Genomic DNA, 8,123 nt, shown 5'->3' with positions numbered 1-8,123 from the left:
TATACTGAATTTTAGTGACAAACATACCCTAACACTCGTAATCCCAATACCAAAAAATTAAGAAAGCCTAGAGATGCATCCATGACATCCCAAATAGAGAACCCTAAGCAGATACAATATTCAAAAGAAACAAGAGGAACAACAAATAAGAAAAAATGTCAAAGACCCTTATGTGGGAAAACGTTGTCAATTGAAAGCTCCGCACTCATGTGTCCAAAACTTAAATCATCATGATTCGAGAGAAAAGCAAATCCAACAAAATTCTAAACGTTAATAGAGAAACCCATTTTTTACAAAAATTGCAACCCATGTCATGCTAGGGAATCAAATCGAGATGGCATTTACAAGAATTTTATGCCATTTCCTAAAGAATTTTGCCATGTGCATCAAACCTCCAAACGTATTACCACTATTTCATGCCATTTCCGAAAGATTTTACCAAAGTGATTTATATAGAAACATTCTACTGCTTCCAAGATTATCCATCCTCAAAACCACAAAATCTTAGAAACCATTCATTTTATATGTAGCTTTGCAAAGTTTGCAAGGGTAAAGGATGGTACATGGAAAAAGGTAGGGAGGCAGGGTCTCTGCAAGGCAGGGCCAGGGACTCATTAATTGTGCATAAAATTTAGGCTGAACACATTAGAGACAACGGAACGGACAACTGAAACCAGATTACGGTACAGAAGCATTATTTATAAAAGTGGTAGAGAACCATTATTTATAAAAGTGATAAAAGTCTTACTCGAGATTTCTAATCAAGAGTCAAATTCCTTCTCCTCCTTTTCTTTTGTTGATCCTGTATTCAACTTGTGCATGTCACTCACAAAAGCTCTCAAATCTGTGGCAGAAGATCTTCCAGTTTGACAGCATCTGAAGCCATCAACTTCAATTTTTCAGCGCTCTCTCTCATCTCTTCTCGTTTGTCTCCAAGCAGAGCCGTTGTGATAGCCTTCTTTATACTTTCCTCTTTCGGAATCTCGCCTTTATTCTGGCAAAATTGGATTCCAACGCCCAACTCAGCAAAAAGCTTAGAATTGAAGTGCTGATCTCCAGACATAGGCCATGCAAGAATTGGAACACAAAGAGAAACGCTCTCCAGCGAAGAATTCCATCCGCAGTGGCTTATGAAGGCACCCACCGAGGGATGAGAAAGAATTACCAGTTGGGGTGCCCAACCGCGTATGATTAACCCTCTCCCTTTCGCTCGCTCCACAAAGCCCCCTGGCAGAAATGCGCTAATTTGATCAGTTTTTGAATCTGAACACGAAGACGCCGGTTCCTTCTTTGCAGGGGATACTTTAATAGTCCATACAAATGGCTGTTCACTGGCTTCCAGACCTCTGGCCAAGGCATGTGTTTGCTCTTCTGGCAAGGTAATAAAGCTACCGAACGAAACATAAATTACAGAGCGCGGGCTATGCGAATCCAGCCAGGAAACCAGCTCTTCTTCATTGATGTCCGCCATTTTCCCTCGCGTCATAGTATTTCCCGCTCCTCTAGATACAAATTGGGGATTTACAGGGCCTATTGCCCAAACTGAATTAGCGGTCAAAGTTTTCAAGTGCTGGGCATACAAAGGCTCGAGCTCATGGAAAGTATTGATCAGCATTCCCGATCCTTTGCCAATATCTAGGTAACACTGACGAGCAAAACTCCGAAGGGGGTTTGTGTTGAATAAAACAGGGGATACCTCATTTTTACCCAATCTGACGGTACGCGGCATATTGAAGCTCACCACGAGGCTTTCGTCCTCCTCGTCTTTCTCCAAGGTGTTGTCAAGTATTGAACAAGAAAGGGAATGCAGCAGACTCGTTGCGAAGGCTCCGCAGGTGTTGAAGAGAAAACTGGCAATGTTGAATTTTTGGGCGATGTCGACAGCCCACCCCATAAATATATCGTAGACAATACAAACAGGAGCTGCTACTGTTTGGTGGTGAAATTGCTGCTCCATCCAAATGTCGAAAGGGTCTTGAAGCTTCATTGCGAGGTGGAATATAAAACCCATTGATTCGAGCGGAAGAAGGTCGGTGCTCTCGCATCCATGTAAATCCTCCACGAGGGGCGGGGGAAGGGCAACCAGGCGAATATCGAGAGCGTCATTATCAGGGGCTTGATCAAGGTAGCCCTGCAGGCGTGAGACGTTTGCAGGTGTTGTGACATAACTGACGGTGAGGCCGTGGGAAGCGAGGAGCTTTGCGAGGTCCAGAAAAGGGATGAAGTGGCCCAGGCCTGGGAATGGCACTGCCACTACGTAAGTTTGGTGAGCGGAATAGGAATATGTATTCCAAAAATTTCGAATTTCTTGTTTAGATGCACCAAAACGGGATTGGAATATGAGGTAAAATAGGAATACGTATTCCAATTTTGGTCCAAGGGTTTTGCGATTCCATCCAAATAGGTGGTATTGGAATACGTATTCCTATTCCATTTTTATTTATTTCAGAAAATATAAATTTTTGGGTCTGTGAATTCCCATCAAATATTGGCTGAACGAAACGGAGAACAAGAATACATTCTATTCCGAAATACATATTCCAGAATACGTATTCCTATTTCGCTCACCAAACGGGCCTTAAGGCTTCTCACTTCTTTTCATCTTTGCTCACGAAAACCAGTCTACCCAACCGAGTTCATCCCCCTCTACTTATTCGATCGGATTTCTTCATTAAAAATTTGAAACATTTGAAGTAGCATATTCCCCACGCAAAAGAAAATGCTTTCCTACCTACCCCAGACCCCAATCTCTTTTGGCACATAGGACGAAGTGAATTTGTTTGACGGGTTTTCGCACTTAATATCACAAGTTCCTCAATCAATGACGACATGGCTTGAACCTCATTTCCTCGAACAAGTCAAAATTGGTGGTCGTGTTGGGTTTCTAAATCTTAAAGAGGTGGGTCCGTATTGGGTTCCTAAATCTTCAAGTGGTGGCCTTCGCTGGTTGGTAGCTCGCAGGGCTCATGCCATCGCTGGGCTGCCTCATAGGTTTGAACTCTCCATAAAAATTAAAATTAAAAATAATGGCAGTATAAAATACCAATCCAAACTGATGGCATGGGGGTGAATAATAATAGGAATATTTCATAGAATCAAAAGAGCATCCTATGTGGACTCTAGCAAACACAAACTAAAAGTGGAAAATATTATTGAAAAAGAGTGACCATAAGTCTAGCACTCCATATTCATGATAATAATTCTACAAATTGTATTTTTGAAATAAGGGACACAAGCATAAAATTTCTTGCCTATAGCGTGATGTCTTTTATGTTTAGAGGAAATAAGATTCAATATAAAAAGCAATATAATACTTGATATGGAAAGTAATTATATTTGACAATAAAATCAAACCAAATAATAAGTAAAATCCCACTCAATTGTATATGAAGAGTTAGCATAAAGTCAAAATCTCTTAAATGAGTGAACTCGTAGAAAAATCATAAATAACACAAACACTAACTTAGAAAAGTCATATGAGGAAACTGATTTCAAATGCTAGCACAATTAAGATTGTATTCACAATAGCCAAAAAGACATAGTAGAAACATGTAAGCCTAAAGAGAACTAATAATAAGAATGACTAAACCAAAAAACACTAGCATCTTGAGGGCAAGGCTAACTCCCATGAACCCTCATATTTGAAATTGATTTTATTAGTTTAACTTCTTATTTAACTTTATAGTCAACAAATACAATATGTGAATACTATTTGTGATTGATTGAACTAGTTTAACTATATATTGAATTTTCTTTTACAACTTAGTACTTTAATAAAAAAAATATGTGAGATAGTTTTTTAAACTTAAATATCCTTTCTTCTAGAATTAAAAATATTAGTATAATTTATATCATCAACTATTATAAAATGTTTTTTTTTTTTTTTAAATTTTGAGAATGGTATACATATAGTTATTAGTAAGTAAAAGATCTCAAACTTTTAATGATTGCTAGTTTGCATTTCTTTGAGTGGACTAAAGTCTTTTTTGTTTTTCAGTGTGAAACATTTTCTAGTGATTTCATTCCCTATGGTTTGTTTATGTGTAATTAATGTATTTGAATTTTCCTTTCATCTGCTATTTGGATTTACATAAGTTTTTTTCACGATTTCGTGAAATATTTTGTTCTCTTGTTTGACTTTTCCCAATCAAAATAGAATATTTCTAGAGGTTTAAAAATAATAATTCCTTAAAGTCCTTTTTACAAAAATGATTGTTGTTCTCCCTATTTTGGTTGGTTCACTTTAGAAGTTCCAAATTCTATGTAATGGTGTTATTTTCCTTCTTACATGGTGATGCCATTTAAGGTTGTAGAAAATTATGAGGACATTGTTATCTATGTATTTTATTAGATTATCATTCTTGGAGATGCACAACACTAAATACTAACAAACCTCTAATATGTAGAAGAATACAAAAGTTAGCGTTTCCCACAAAACTCAAAATTGTACACATGTCAAGAACTCTAAAAGACACAATGTTAAATGCCATAAAGTCAAAGGAAAAATAAAATAAAATCTAGGCCATGACTATTCAAAATCTCACATTTGTACTTTGTACTATTTGTATTCCTTTCAAAGACATTTATGAAAAGAAACTTATCAAATAATAAAAAATCTTTAGTTTGAAAACATACCAAAAACCCCTTATTTCCATTAAAAAATTTCCTCTCCAATTTGTCTCACCATGTGGGTACTGAATGTAATTACTAGTAGGATAGCTATTAGAAACATTCATAAATAGTACTTCAAGTGGAAAATGAAAAAGTATGAGATCGAACATTTCTATGCCAATATGCTTATGTCCCTTGTCTATGCATGTACATCTTGCATATCCTATAGTCATGGCATTCCATATGATGAATTTTTTTTGAGGAATTATAGTCAACAATGCAAATGTCTTGCCTATGCTTGGAGACTTTGCACATATGTATTTTTTGAGCTAATTGATGGTTGTCAATAGGCTCCCATTGTGAGGCAACCTAAGAGGATGTTGGTACAATCTTTAGATTTTGGTTCTACCAATGGTAATCACATTTTCTTGAAAGCCTGTCTCATATTTGGCAGTGTAGTATATATAAATCAAATTTAGATATTAATAAAAATAATTAGTGATAAAAAGATTAGTTTATTATATTAATAAACAATTAAATAAAAAATTAAAAATAATTCTTGAATTTATTAAAATTGATAATTAAAGAAAAATCTAAAATATAATTAATATTGACATTAATGTTTGCTTTGATAGATAAGAGGCCCAATGGCTAATAATAGTACATAAAAATATAATATCCCATCTCAATAGGGTACTGCAAGATAAGAGATGGGGATAGCAATCTCCATTTTCACCCTTACATCTTTAAATTTATTAGGAAACAACAACTTTCCCATATCTAAATTAATATTGACATTATTAAAATCAATTGAAAAATAAAATTAATATTGAATAAATAAAAGTTATTAAATAAAATGTTGTTCCCATTGTTATTAATGTTAATTTATTTGCTAATTATTAATCAACTATACAAAAACAATGTGACACAACTGACCTATGACTAGGCAAACAAAACATTTTTACTTTTTAAAAAAACTTCATTAGTGCATGGCATCAATATAGATTATAAAGATGACTCATATTCAACATGACATCATTATAGATTGATATTTAATAAATGCTTATATTACTAATGCGATTTGAATGTACATAAATTAGTTTATTTTCAAAGGAAGCTAGGAAAGATAAGATTATTATTATGGGGTAAGAGCACAAAGTTGGGTCACAATTCTGCAGAAGTCAATTCTATGGAATTAGACCTCTCAAAAATAGGTACCCGATTTTCTTAGAATCGGGTACTTGATTCTAAAATCCTGCTTCGGACACCTAATCTATGCTTCAAAATTTAGATGCTTGATTTTAAAATGTGGTTTGGGTACTTGAACCTTTTTAGAGTCGAGGACTCGATTTTGAACAAATTAGGCACCTGATTTGTTAAAAAAATTGTTCAAAATTGAGTGCCTTGTTCTAAAAATATCAGGTACCTAATTTAGAAAACTACAAATCCCCCCCTTTTGGCATTTTTTGTGTTATTTTTATCATTTGCAAAATGTGATCCCGATTTCAAAGCAATACGGGAGCCTATTTTTGATGTCTACTGAACCCCCTGCTGCTATTTTTTAACATACTAGGGATTTTATTTCTTTTTTACTATTTTTTTTTTTTTTTTTAAACTTTATGTTTTATATACCGTCATTTTTTTTTCTAGTTTTAATCTACATAAAATTGTAAATTTTCATTTGTTAACAGTATTATCATTAGATTATTGTATCTGTTAATTTAAATAATAGTTACATAGATGTTCATTTAAAAATTATTATTTTAGATGTTTTGAAATATATTTAATATGTAAATTATAATGTTGAATGATTAGATAGATGTAACTCCATTGTTTAAACATGTAATTACATTCAATATTTTATATTTATTTCAAATAAATAGTGATTAATTATAGATTAGTTTGTAAATCATATAACAAAGAAAGTAAAACTAACTATATTTGTAAGTCTTTAACCTCGACCTAACCATAGTTGTACAATAAAACCCTAAACATAAAACTAAGTATTTAATCATGTAGCACCCCACACTATGACATGTATAGTGGATGATTATGAATTCCAAATTAGTGCCAAGTGGTATTCAGAACAAATGTATATTATTTAAATGGATTGAACTTGTAGTTATTCTTTCATGTGGATGTGTTATTTATTTTACTTCTAGTATAATTATTTAAAAATGAAATGTGACTCAATGTCTTGGGATCATTAAGGAATGTAATCTCTTATGTTTTTAATGTAAATTATTGTACATGTTATTGCTTACTTATTAAAACTTTAGGTTAGTTCTTTGGATCCCTTGGCTGGGCATTACATAATGTGCTCCCTTACCTTAAAACCATATCTTTTTTAATAAAACTACACACTAACCATAAACATAGTACATTAACCTTGATGTAAAATCTCACTCTCACCATAATTCTAACCTAACCCTAACATTGATTAAAATTTTAACCAAATTATATAATTAAAATTGATTAATTCTAAGCCTAACCCTAATCATGTTAATGAACTTAATCCTAAATGTTAAACCCTAATTCTAATTATAACTTCAAATCTTAAACCTAACACTTGATCCCTAGGAAGGTAGCCATAACAGTAGGTATAATGGAATGTAATCTTAATCCTCAATTTGAAAACTATATTTAATGAGTTGAATAAATATTATGGATAATATGAATAATATTATTTTGAGAATATATGTTATTAATAATTAGTTCTAAATAATGAAATGCATTGTGTATAAAAATTTATTTATTAATATAGAACTATTTAATAGATATAATTATTGTAAGTTAAATACTAGATCTTGGTACATTGATATATTTTGAGACACTAAAACTATACCAACTATAAACATCCTCTATCAAACTATTAAAATAAGTATATTTTATAATTGTCCATTACTCATTCAACTTGTGATGAAGTCTACATTCATTACAACTTTAGCTATGAGTTTGTATGATTCTATTAGATTTTATAACCTTTTTAACCCTTTCATTACTAAGATTTTGAGCCAAAAAAGGTAACATTACTAAACTTTGTTTGATCTCGAGATGAACATATAATCCATAATGAGAATACAATCCCCTAGTGTCACAAAATAAGTATACACAAAAATTGATCTAGCTACTTGAATATACAAAAGGGAAACAATTTAGAGGGAAACAACCCTAGAACAGACAACAATCCATTATGAACAAAAATCCATTTAATTATGGACTGACTATTAGCATCTATGATATGTTAATACAACTCCAAATAAGAACTATCACCATTATATCTCATACACTCATAACATCACCATTTTCTTTTAACATTGAAAAATAATTTCATCTTTATATACATGCAATTAACATAAAAAATGTTGATCTTAACCATTAGATTAATTACAAAAAAGAATTGAAATAATTAATTTTACCCAAGATATTTAAACTAAGACATAGTTAGGACCCACATATATAATCTCTAGCTTGCCATGATCTATCAATCATACTCATGGTCTAATGCAACA

At 32.6% G+C, this 8,123-nt stretch overlaps 1 pseudogene; it reads right to left on the bottom strand.

Moving 5' to 3' along the window:
* Positions 1–678: 678 nt before the first annotated feature.
* Positions 679–2,254, bottom strand: LOC149579737 (scopoletin glucosyltransferase-like; annotated as a pseudogene).
* Positions 2,255–8,123: the final 5,869 nt, after the last annotated feature.

This window comes from Cupressus sempervirens, chromosome 1 (assembly GCF_028749045.1).
Source record: "Cupressus sempervirens isolate cs-2001-9-10 chromosome 1, ASM2874904v1, whole genome shotgun sequence".
Taxonomy (NCBI): Eukaryota; Viridiplantae; Streptophyta; class Pinopsida; order Cupressales; family Cupressaceae; genus Cupressus; species Cupressus sempervirens.
This window is presented reverse-complemented; position numbering and strand designations above follow the sequence as displayed.